Source organism: Silurus aristotelis (assembly GCF_946808225.1).
Source record: "Silurus aristotelis genome assembly, chromosome: 27".
NCBI classification, from domain to species: Eukaryota; Metazoa; Chordata; class Actinopteri; order Siluriformes; family Siluridae; genus Silurus; species Silurus aristotelis.
The window spans coordinates 2,059,461-2,071,457 of record NC_139600.1 but is presented as its reverse complement, the minus strand read 5'-3'; the positions used below and the strand labels follow the sequence as shown (position 1 = coordinate 2,071,457).

Here is an 11,997-nt window from a genome sequence, read left to right as displayed (position 1 = left end):
GTGTGTGGCCATTTGTTTTGGAACACCATATTCTACAAGCCATATTTGTTTTTTTACCACCAAGATGTCTTTTTTTATGCGAAGGTTATTCCGAAACATATACAAACAATACACCAATCGAAGTTCTGTGACGTAAACAAGAGAATAACTATCTAAATTACAACTCTATTGTTTGGTTGGACCAAAAATTCTTTATGGCATGTTGTTCAGTGGAGCCTTATCTTTCCAAATAAACTGGGATTTCAAGCAGTGGATACGTTTATGACTAATTTTTACAGTCATTGTGTAAGTACTGCATTTTGTGCATGTTGTTGGTGTGTACTACTTCTTCTTCTTCTTCTTCTTCTTCTTCTTTTGGCTTCTCCCATTGGGGGCGCCACATCAGATCATTCGTCTCCATACCCCACTGTCCTCTACATCTGCCTCTTTAAAACCAACTACCTGCATGTCTTCCCTCACCACATCCATAAACCATCCCAACTGGCGCTTCATCCTCAGCATTCTCCTATCGCTAAAACCCATCCTCTGAACATGTCCAAACCATCCCAATCTCACCTCCCTCACCTTGTCTCCAAAACGTCCTACATGCGCTGTCCCTCTAATAAACTCATTTCTAATCCTGTCCATCCACGTCACTTCCAACGAAAACCTCAACATCTTCAGCTCTGCTCTCTCCAGCTCCACCTCCTGTCTTTTACTCAATACAACATCGCAGGTCTCACCACAATCCTATAAACTTTAACCTCCACCTTGAACCAGTCTGTCGTTCCTACTGCACACTTCACTGCTGTCACACTGTCCTCATACATGTCCTGCACCACCCTCACATACTTCTCTGACACACCAGACTTCCTCATACAATACCACAACTCCTCTCTCCACCCTGTCGAACGCTTTCTCTAAATCCACAAACACACAATGCAACTTCTTCTGACCTTCTCTATACTTCTATATCAACATTCTCAAAGCAAATATTGTGTCCTTGGTGCTCTTCCTCAGCATGAAACTATACTGTTGTTCACAGATGGTCACCTCTTCACTCAGCCTGGCTTTCACTACTCTTTCCCATAACTTCATGGTGTGACTGATCAAATTAATTCACAAATACAATTGTGGAGCATGAACGGGGACGATTTTTGGCTTGTATGCCAATTTCATCGGGCAGTTTGTGATTATAACGGCTGACCTCCACTACAGTCCCCTTCATTCTGGGAAGGCCCCAGACCGGATTACCGACGGCAGGAGGCGCCAACCCAAGCTTCAGTCTCGTAGCACTACGAAGTCTCCACAAAAGTGCTGTCGCTCTCCATGGTCTCCCAGAAGGCGCCGGCGCGCTCCAAGGTCCCTCTGAAGGTGACGTCGTGCTCCAGACCTCCATAGAGTGCGCCATTGCGCGACAAACAGCCACAGTGGGCACGGTCAAGCTCCAGAGCGCCATCGTGAACGTCATTGCGCCCCAAAGTCTCTCCGAGGGCATCGTCGCACCTCTGACATCCACTGAGAGCGACGCAGCGTCTCAAATTGCCAAAGAGGGTGGCGTCATGCGTCGGACACCCATAGAGGGCGCCATCATGCACCAGAGTCCCGTCAAAGGCGTCACTGTGCTCCTAAGCCCTGCCAAGGGCACCGAGGCATCATAAAGCCTGCTCTAAATCTCCACAGATGTCGTCACTCAGCCTCTGATCTTCGCTGTGGCCGTCCTTCAGCTTCTGACTTCCACCAAGCGTCGCTAAACCTCTGATGTCAGGCATCCTCCTGCCACGTCCCCTTCGTGGCTCTCTCTCTTAGCTGCTCCCGGTGCTAATCGCCGACACCTGTTCCACATTACCATTTCCCTTTATAAGTTCCCGTTCAGACCTTACTCGCTGTCAGATCTACTTGGTTACTACAGTGATCTACCGGACTTCTGACCGCCAGCATTCCCCGCTGGTTCCTGCTTCTGGTTCCAGCTCTAAGGATTATACTTGCTTTACAGATTATACCTGCATTCATGATTTTATGCGCTTTACGGTTCGTACATTAACTCAAGATGTGTTTGTGTTCTGACATTTAATAAACAATGATAGAGTTACTCCTGTTTCCTTCGCATGGTCACTGTCCTGACAGTGTAGTGGCTCTTGATGCTTTGACCCCAGCCTCAGTCCATTTCATGTAAAGTTCACCTCAAATCTTTGAATCGATTATGCTTGATTAGCGTCTCAAGGCTGCGGTTCTCTCAGTTGGTTGTGCATCATTTTCTTAAACACACTTTTTCCTTCCACTCAAGTTTGCAGTCTGTGAACAGCAGATTTCTTTGGCAATTAATGTTTGTGAGTGTCTTCTGGACAACTGTCAGATCAGCAGTCTTCCCCATGAATGTGTAACCTAGTGAACCAAACTAAGAGACAATTTTGAAGGCCCAGGAAACCTTTGCAGATGTTTTAAGTTGATTAGCTGATTGGCACGTCACCAAATTTTATTATTTTTTAGAGTGATTTGAGATTTCAGTTTGAGTTCAATTACTGAAATAAAATACATTTTCCACGACATTCACATTTTTTGAGATGCACCTGTACATGTTTTAGACGTATATCAAATTAAGATTTTCTTAAAATGTTTCATGTAAATGTATTTTCTTGGATTTAAATATTATATATATATATATATATATAATATTTTATGGAGGGCAAAATAAATTTTTGAATGATTTTAAAAAGTATTTATTAAAAATATACAAACATAACCGACCCAAACGATAAAAAATATATATATTTTAAAATATATTTTAGCAAATTATTATTATTTTTTGATAATTTTCAAATTTCTAAATATATCTAAAAAAAAATATTTTTTATCATTTGGATCGTTTTTATCGTCTAATGTCCTTTACAGACTCTTCAAAATTGTTAAGCTGATCTCTCTTATCTGGTTTTGCTGAAACATACAACTGTGCATCGTCAGCATAGCAATGGAATACCATGTTTATGTATAATTTGACCCAGATGCAGAATATATAAAGAGAAAAGACAGATCCTTACAGAACCCTAAACTTTACCTCAGTAAGTGTAGAGAACTCATCATTTACATCAACAAACTGATAACAATCAGTCAAATAAGACCTGAGCCAGGAAAGAGCTGTTCTCTTTATTTCAACAACACAAGAAAGGAGACACATCCCTGATCATCCCTGAACACATCCCTGAGGCCAATAGCAGGTAATTTACCACTTTAACCAGCGCCGTCTCTGAGCTATGATGAGGCCTAAATTCTGACTGAAAAAATTTCATAAATGTTATTCCCAAGTAGATCTGAGCAGAACTGCTGTGCTACAACCGTTTTCCAGAATCTTGGAGATAAAGTAGAGGTTTTATACTTGCCTATAGTTGAACTGTTTTACATTAATAATATGGATTGTTGTGCAATATTTTCAGTCTTGTAAAATGTATGAAATCATCACTTCTGCATACTTATGGTGTGATTATGTCCAATTATCAGGGCTTCTATTGGCAGTTAAAAGTTGCTTTATCAACACCTTCCCTGCTGTTTAAAATAAAACCTAATTAGGCTTTTACTTTTAATTTCTAATTGGCAAGCTGGCAAGGAAATAAAAAGCATTTATTCTGTGATTGGCTCTCCATCACTTTTGACATCATGTGTTTTACATAATAAGGGTACATATATTGATACATCCTGTTTTTAAATAAAAACTTGCTCTGTATTTGACACTGTGATTCTGTCGCTGGATTGAGAACAGGCTACATCTGCTACCTGCACACACAGGTGAGGAATTACTTCATTTTCTCCTCAATCATGTAGAATCACCTGACATTGTCTGAAGTATAAAGTTTAAAGATTATTTATATTCACCTTGTACAAGATATTAATAATCATTATAATGGAAATACAACCAAATATTAATGCATGTAATAAGTTATGTAAAAATACTGTATTTATTCAAGATAATCTGTATTTTCTTTAATATTATGGGCCATGGGTTATGTTTAAACAGGACATCATTATAGGCTCTAACCATAACAATGGACTGGAGGGTTATACTAGTGGTTTCATGTCTGATTGGTAAGTGTTCTCTTTTTAAACTTAGCAATTTCTGCTGTTTCTTTCATTATCCTCTGCAACTAAAACACTCTCAGTCTCTCAGTCTTTCTCTCTCTCTTTTTTAGCTGTATTACGAAGCAAGATGATGTGTGTTACTTTACAGGGTTTTCTATAGAGCACCTTCATCAGTCATTCGTTCCAAAACTGGTGTCTGAAACCTTGTTCTGGTGTTGAGTGCTTGTTATTTTGTTACAAATGAGTTGTTCAACCGTAGACACATAAATGTGTTTGGGTACGTGGCCAGACTAAGCCTGCTAGATTTATAGTTCATGTTGAATTCTTGTTCGCACAGCATGCTACTGGAAGCTAATAGTGGTTGGATTAGATAAATACAATATCATCTTGGTTTGCCACTTTGCTGTGGGATTTATTGATCGACCAGCTACAAGAACATTCTAGGGTTTTTGAGATCTGGGGTTCAGTCCATGTTCCAGTTTGTTCCCAAGGTGTTCAGTAGGGTTGAGCAGGTCAGGGCTTTCTGCATTCCAAACTTCACACTAACAGTCATGTCTTTATGGAACTTGCTTTAGGTATAGGAGCAGCACTAGGCTGAATAGGGTTTGGGAATCTCGGTATAAGTTGTACGCTAATTCCAGCTAGTTACAATTCACTTCAAACTGGATAAACGGAAGAGAAAGGCACTGGACAATAACAAATTTTGAACAAGAAACAATGCACTAATTATTATTATTATATTACTAAGCATACTTTTACTTTTCATTACCTTGCAATTACTAAATCTACTTTTACAAGTTAGGAACATTGCTAACCTGTGTTAGCAATGTTAAAATCTTTATAGAAAATGGCTTTGTGTGAACAAATTGATGTTAGAAACTAGTGTTATATTTTAACGTTCATGTCTAGAAACTAATATTATTAGCAGGGTTTTTTCAAATGGAGACATGATGTTAGCAACAGCACTTAATTGCAACTTGAGATTTTGGTTAGTATTTTTTTTTTTACCCTTTTAGTTGCTGCGTATATTGTGTATGACTATGTAGACATACTGAAGCCTTTTATCATTGTACGGAAAGGGACATTCCAAATAGTTTTACCAATCCAATGACTGTAATTGCCATTTCGCAGATAACATTTAAAAAATACTGCACACCTTAACAATTATGGAGCTGTAATGAATGGATATTGGTTGATGAGAACTGGTTTCCTAACTGCATTTGGTGCCTCATGCCATGCCAGGGTGTTTTTTCCTGACACATTCGCCCCTGGCTCACTTATCTCTGTAAACCTGCTTTGAGACAATGTTCAATGTTTAATCACAATACAAATAAAAATGAATTGAAATGAACTAAAAAAAAACTATTACACATACTGCTAAACATCTTTGCCACACAGTCATACACTGTTCCACACCAGTAAAAACCTCTAATATTTCTGACTTTCAGGGTATCTGAGAGAAGACAACTAATACATTCATGGCATTTAAAAAAACTTGTTTGCTGGGTTTCAATTATGTTTTGAAAGGTGGAATATCGAAGGCACTTTAAAAGTGAAAATTAAACTGTTGAAAAATAGCTTAATGAGCGAGTATTCGTCACCTTATTTCAGACAGTGGGCCCTGTTTTTTAACTGTTAAAATGTCCAATAGTTTCTAAAATGTCCATTATTTTTAAGCATTGTTTTGAGGCACACCAGAAGAAATTGGCAGATTTTCAGACAGTATTAGTTAAAACACTAGTATTGTCATCCAGCCTAGATATTTACTATATGTTAAACAGTTTCGGGTTCCCATTGCAAAAGGTTGCCGTATTTTCTAGACCATGCACTTAAAATTGGGTTGATGGGGGAAACAAAATTCTAGAACTCTTATTTTAAAGCTGACGTTCACACTGAACATCGAGGTTGCTATTTTTAATATGTTTTTTAATATGCACACTTGCAATTAAAATTTATATTTTTTATCTGACAGCTACCGGTGCCACACAAAATCTGACATTTAACCTTGTCTTCAGCATCAATGAAAGCTTTGTTGAAGCTCTATCCAATCTCCACTCTTCTGAGTTTAAAGATAAAGCTACAAATATCCAAAACAAGGTATGTTTTATTGTTGATGGAAATTATGAATAATTTACAATCTATTTTATTCAGCAAAATGAAATAAATAAATTACAGCTTAAACAATTCCACTGCCATATAAGAGAATGTGAAGAACATGTAATGGTATAAAGGTGGCTTTCTGTGAAAAAAAGGTTTACATCAGAAATGTCAAGTCTGATCCAGAAAGGGCCAGTGTGGGTTCAGGTTTTTATTCCACCCAATTAGAGAGCCACAACTGAGTTTATAAAATAAACAAAAACAAAGTCCACGTCATTAAATAGAAGGAATCAGGCGTGGCTGCTTCTAGACTGAAATTTAAACCACTACCTATGACAGCAGGTTTGGGGCGATTGTGTGCATTTGAGCATGTCTAAGTGTCTGGTTTTGACTTACTCAGTAGCTTTAACAAGCAATAAACCTTTAAGTAATTATAGCCAACGCATTTTAGAGCAGATTTCAATAAAATCTATTTATTTTCAATTTTCAGATTCAACCATTGTATAAACAAAACTTCACAAGCTTCCAACAGATGATCATTTGTAGTTTCAGGTAAGAAATGATATATAATGACATAAAATACTTTCACTTTTAAGAAGTATCCTGTAAGTAACCTGTATTTAACTCTGCTTGTGTTTTAGGAATGATTCTAATGTGACAGTGACAGACTCTATTCTTGAATTTATTAACAATGACACCATCCCATCTAACACCACAATAAAAGACATCCTGGTAAATGCAAGACAAAACATCACAAACCTGACCATTATTACAGAATCTCTAAATGTCACTGTGGTTCCTGGTTAGTAAACACCTTCAAATATAATGCATTTTATAACCTTCTGTACGTCTACACATTCCGATTACAATTTTACCTCTAAAATTACAGGGCCAACCTGTCCAGCATTAAACACCAGTTCAACCCCAAACACAACTACAAGCACTTCTTCACCTACAAGCACTTCTTCAGCTACAAACATCACTTTAACTGGTCAGTATACACCATCGAATATATTGCATTTATTAACCTTCTATATTAAGACGAATTCTCATTTTAATTTATCCTCTAAAATTACAGTAGCAGCAAATCCTCCTTCAACCCCGAGCACATCAACAATCACTTCTCTAACACCAAGTACACCAACAAACACCACTTCAACCCCAAATGCGGCAACAAACGCCACTTCGATCCCGAGTGCATCAACAAACGTCACTTCGAACGAGAGCACAACAACAAACGTGACTTCGACCCCGAGTGCATCAACAAACGCCACTTCGACCCCGAGCGCATTAACAAACACCACTTTGACCCCTAATGCGGTAACAAATGCCACTTCGACCCCGGGCGCATCAACAAACACCACTTCGACCCCGAGTGCATCAACAAACGCCACTTCGAACGAGAGCACAACAACAAACATGACTTCGACCCCGAGTGCATCAACAAACGCCACTTCGACCCCGAGTGCATCAACAAACGCCACTTCGAACGAGAGCACAACAACAAACATGACTTCGACCCCGAGCGCATCAACAAACGCCACTTCGAACGAGAGCACAACAACAAACGTCGCTTTGACCCCGAGCGCATCAACAAACGCCACTTCGAACGAGAGCACAACAACAAACGCCACTTCGACCCCGAGCGCATCAACAAACGCCACTTCGAACGAGAGCACAACAACAAACGTGACTTCGACCCCGAGCGCATCAACAAACGCCACTTCGAACGAGAGCACAACAACAAACGTCACTTTGACCCAGAGTGCATCAACAAACGCCACTTCGAACGAGAGCACAACAACAAACGCCACTTCGACCCCGGGCGCATCAACAAATGTCACTTCGACCCCGAGCGCATCAACAAACGCCACTTCGACCCCGAGCGCATCAACAAACACCACTTCGAACGAGAGCACAACAACAAACGTGACTTCGACCCCGAGCGCATCAACAAACGCCACTTCGAACGAGAGCACAACAACAAACGCCACTTCGACCCCGAGTGCATCAACAAACGCCACTTCGAACGAGAGCACAACAACAAACGTCACTTCGACCCCGAGCGCATCAACAAACGCCACTTCGACCCCAAATGCATCAACAAACGCCACTTCGAACGAGAGCACAACAACAAACGTGACTTCGACCCCGAGCGCATCAACAAACGCCACTTCGAACGAGAGCACAACAACAAACGTCACTTCGACCCCGAGCGCATCAACAAACGCCACTTCGACCCCAAATGCATCAACAAACGCCACTTCGAACGAGAGCACAACAACAAACGTGACTTCGACCCCGAGCGCATCAACAAACGCCACTTCGAACGAGAGCACAACAACAAACGCCACTTCGACCCCGAGTGCATCAACAAACGCCACTTCGAACGAGAGCACAACAACAAACGTCACTTCGACCCCGAGCGCATCAACAAACGCCACTTCGACCCCAAACGCATCAACAAACGCCACTTCGAACGAGAGCACAACAACAAACGTCACTTCGACCCCGAGCGCATCAACAAACGCCACTTCGAACGAGAGCACAACAACAAACGCCACTTCGACCCCGAGCGCATCAACAAACGCCACTTCGAACGAGAGCACAACAACAAACGTCACTTCGACCCCGAGCGCATCAACAAACGCCACTTCGAACGAGAGCACAACAACAAACGTGACTTCGACCCCGAGCGCATCAACAAACGCCACTTCGAACGAGAGCACAACAACAAACGTCACTTTGACCCAGAGTGCATCAACAAACGCCACTTCGAACGAGAGCACAACAACAAACGCCACTTCGACCCCGGGCGCATCAACAAATGTCACTTCGACCCCGAGCGCATCAACAAACGCCACTTCGACCCCGAGCGCATCAACAAACACCACTTCGAACGAGAGCACAACAACAAACGTGACTTCGACCCCGAGCGCATCAACAAACGCCACTTCGAACGAGAGCACAACAACAAACGCCACTTCGACCCCGAGTGCATCAACAAACGCCACTTCGAACGAGAGCACAACAACAAACGTGACTTCGACCCCGAGCGCATCAACAAACGCCACTTCGAACGAGGGCACAACAACAAACGTCACTTCGACCCCGAGCGCATCAACAAACGCCACTTCGACCCCAAATGCATCAACAAACGCCACTTCGAACGAGAGCACAACAACAAACGTGACTTCGACCCCAAACGCATCAACAAACGCCACTTCGAACGAGAGCACAACAACAAACGTGACTTCGACCCCGAGTGCATCAACAAACGCCACTTCGAACGAGAGCACAACAACAAACGTCACTTCGACCCCGAGCGCATCAACAAACGCCACTTCGACCCCAAACGCATCAACAAACGCCACTTCGACCCCAAACGCATCAACAAACGCCACTTCGAACGAGAGCACAACAACAAACGTGACTTCGACCCAGAGCGCATCAACAAACGCCACTTCGAACGAGAGCACAACAACAAACGTCACTTCGAGCCCGAGCGCATCAACAAACGCCACTTCGACCCCGAACGCATCAACAAACGCCACTTCGAACGAGAGCACAACAACAAACGTCACTTTGACCCCGAGCGCATCAACAAACGCCACTTCGAACGAGAGCACAACAACAAACGTGACTTCGACCCCGAGCGCATCAACAAACGCCACTTCGAACGAGAGCACAACAACAAACGTCACTTCGACCCCGAGCGCATCAATAAACGCCACTTCGAACGAGAGCACAACAACAAACGCCACTTCGACCCCGGGCGCATCAACAAACGTCACTTCGACCCCGAGCGCATCAACAAACGCCACTTCGACCCCGAGCGCATCAACAAACGCCACTTCGAACGAGAGCACAACAACAAACGTGACTTCGACCCCGAGCGCATCAACAAACGCCACTTCGACCCCGAGCGCATCAACAAACGCCACTTCGAACGAGAGCACAACAACAAACGTCACTTTGACCCCGAGCGCATCAACAAACGCCACTTCGACCCCGAGTGCATCAACAATCACCACTTCAACCCTGAACATGTCAAGAAACACCACTTCAACCCTGAACATGTCAACAAACACCACTTCAACCCCGAGCGCGTCCACAAATGCCACTTTAACCCCAAGTCACCCTGCAAACACCACCTTAGCCCCAAGCACATCTACAAACACCACTTCAACCTCAATCACACCAACAAACACCACTTTAACCCCAAATACTTTTTCATCTACCAACACTCCTACAACACCTTCTGTAGTTGCTGTGGAATTTAACTTGACCTTAAGCTTAAATGAGACCTTTAATACAGCTCTATCCAACACCAGCTCTCCTGAGTTTGAAGAAAAAGCTACAAGTATCCGTAATAAGGTATGTTTTATTGGTTATGGAAATTATGGATTATTTACAATCTATTTTAAGATCAAAACTAAACTGCCAGTGCAAATGACGTCAGACTTTATTAAAAAAATATTCATTTGTAACATTATATTTTTTTCAGTTTGAGCCAATTTACAAACGAAACTTTACAAATTTCATAAGAATGATAATTCATAGGTTCAGGTGAGAAATAACATTTAAAAACATCACTCTGTATATTTGTTTTTGTTTACATTTGAAAATAATTCATGATTTTAACCTGTATTTAACTCTGTTTATGCTTCAGCAATGGCTCTGTTGTGATGGAATCATCACTTCAATTTAATAATAATACTGACTCCATCCCATCTAACGCTTCAATAAAAGAAACCCTACTGAATGCACCTAACGCCACAGACTTAAACATTATTCCAAGTTCTATACGTGTCGCTGATCTTCCTGGTCAGTATACACCATCGAATATATTGCATTTATTAACCTTCTATATTAAGACGAATTCTCATTTTAATTTATCCTCTAAAATTACAGTAGCAGCAAATCCTCCTTCAACCCCGAGCACATCAACAATCAGCCCATCAACAATCACTTCTCTAACACCAAGTACACCAACAAACACCACTTCAACCCCAAATGCGGCAACAAACGCCACTTTGATCCCGAGTGCATCAACAAACGTCACTTCGAACGAGAGCACAACAACAAACGTGACTTCGACCCCGAGTGCATCAACAAACGCCACTTCGACCCTGAGCGCATTAACAAACACCACTTTGACCCCTAATGCGGTAACAAATGCCACTTCGACCCCGGGCGCATCAACAAACACCACTTCGACCCCGAGTGCATCAACAAACGCCACTTCGACCCCGAGGGCATCAACAAACGCCACTTCGAACGAGAGCACAACAACAAACGTGACTTCGACCCTGAGCGCATCAACAAACGCCACTTCGAACGAGAGCACAACAACAAACGTCACTTTGACCCCGAGCGCATCAACAAACGCCACTTCGAACGAGAGCACAACAACAAACGTTACTTTGACCCCGAGCGCATCAACAAACGCCACTTCGAACGAGAGCACAACAACAAACGCCACTTTGACCCCGAGCGCATCAACAAACGCCATTTCGAACGAGAGCACAACAACAAACGTGACTTCGACCCCGAGCGCATCAACAAACGCCACTTCGAAGGAGAGCACAACAACAAACGTCACTTCGACCCCGAGCGCATCAACAAACGCCACTTCGACCCCAAATGCATCAACAAACGCCACTTTGAACGAGAGCACAACAACAAACGTGACTTCGACCCCGAGTGCATCAACAAACGCCACTTCGAACGAGAGCACAACAACAAACGTGACTTCGACCCCGAGTGCATCAACAAACGCCACTTCGAACGAGAGCACAACAACAAACGTCACTTCGACCCCGAGCGCATCAACAAACGCCACTTCGA

General features: G+C 42.4%; 1 protein-coding gene and 1 long non-coding RNA gene across 2 annotated transcripts in view; both read left to right on the top strand.

The window, feature by feature from the left end:
- Positions 1-11,997, top strand: part of LOC310721583 (uncharacterized protein) — an 86,927-nt gene that overhangs the window by 42,896 nt on the left and 32,034 nt on the right. The gene's annotated exons all lie outside the window — the stretch shown is intronic.
- Positions 10,241-11,197, top strand: LOC310721592. Its single transcript, XR_014532129.1, has 4 exons — positions 10,241-10,524; positions 10,655-10,716; positions 10,820-10,974; positions 11,062-11,197. It is a non-coding gene; the product is annotated as an uncharacterized lncRNA (long non-coding RNA).